This window comes from Penaeus monodon, chromosome 24 (assembly GCF_015228065.2).
Source record: "Penaeus monodon isolate SGIC_2016 chromosome 24, NSTDA_Pmon_1, whole genome shotgun sequence".
Classification (NCBI taxonomy): Eukaryota; Metazoa; Arthropoda; class Malacostraca; order Decapoda; family Penaeidae; genus Penaeus; species Penaeus monodon.
Genome location: NC_051409.1, coordinates 25,718,650 through 25,719,237, shown reverse-complemented (window position 1 = coordinate 25,719,237; position 588 = coordinate 25,718,650). Strand labels below are relative to the sequence as shown.

The window sequence follows — 588 nt, the reverse complement described above, 5'->3', positions numbered from 1 at the left end:
TCCTTCGTCGCGAACTCCAACCTTTAAATCTCTCTTAAATCGGCTCTCAGTTTAGAGAACTTAAGGCCCAAAATGTCGCGAAGAATTTAGAGAACTAGAAAGAGCTTGAAACATTACTCTCCCCGATATATCCTCCCCTTCAGATTCCTGATTAAAAACTGATTGCAAGAAAAAATGGCTGTACGCACTTACGAATATTCTAAATGGATTAATATATGATCAAGTCTTCGAATCTTATCTATTCTTAATCATCCATTTTTTTCTTTTCCTTTCCAAAAATCAGGAAAGGGCCGTCGCAATCCTTTTATCCACTTATTTTATTCATATTTTTACCTCGTCCTGTTTACCAGGCCAATTATTCTGCTGATGTCAGAGCCACCGCCAGTTTTTACCCTGACCGGTTGTTATCGGCCCTTATCATCCGGGCGCTATCAGTGGCCTTATCGCAATCACATCCGCTGCCACCAACAAAACACTCCAGGCCGTCACCTGAGCCCAAGGCCGGACTCAAGCACTTGCGCCCCGCGGCCAGCGCCTCCGCGAACGGAGGGCGGGGCGCGCTCGCTCTGTCGTGGGGCGGGATCGAGG

General features: G+C 47.1%; 1 protein-coding gene across 1 annotated transcript in view; it reads right to left on the bottom strand.

Moving 5' to 3' along the window:
* Positions 1-588, bottom strand: part of LOC119588924 (ETS domain-containing protein Elk-4-like) — a gene marked incomplete at its 5' end in the record, with an annotated part of 45,690 nt that overhangs the window by 3,490 nt on the left and 41,612 nt on the right.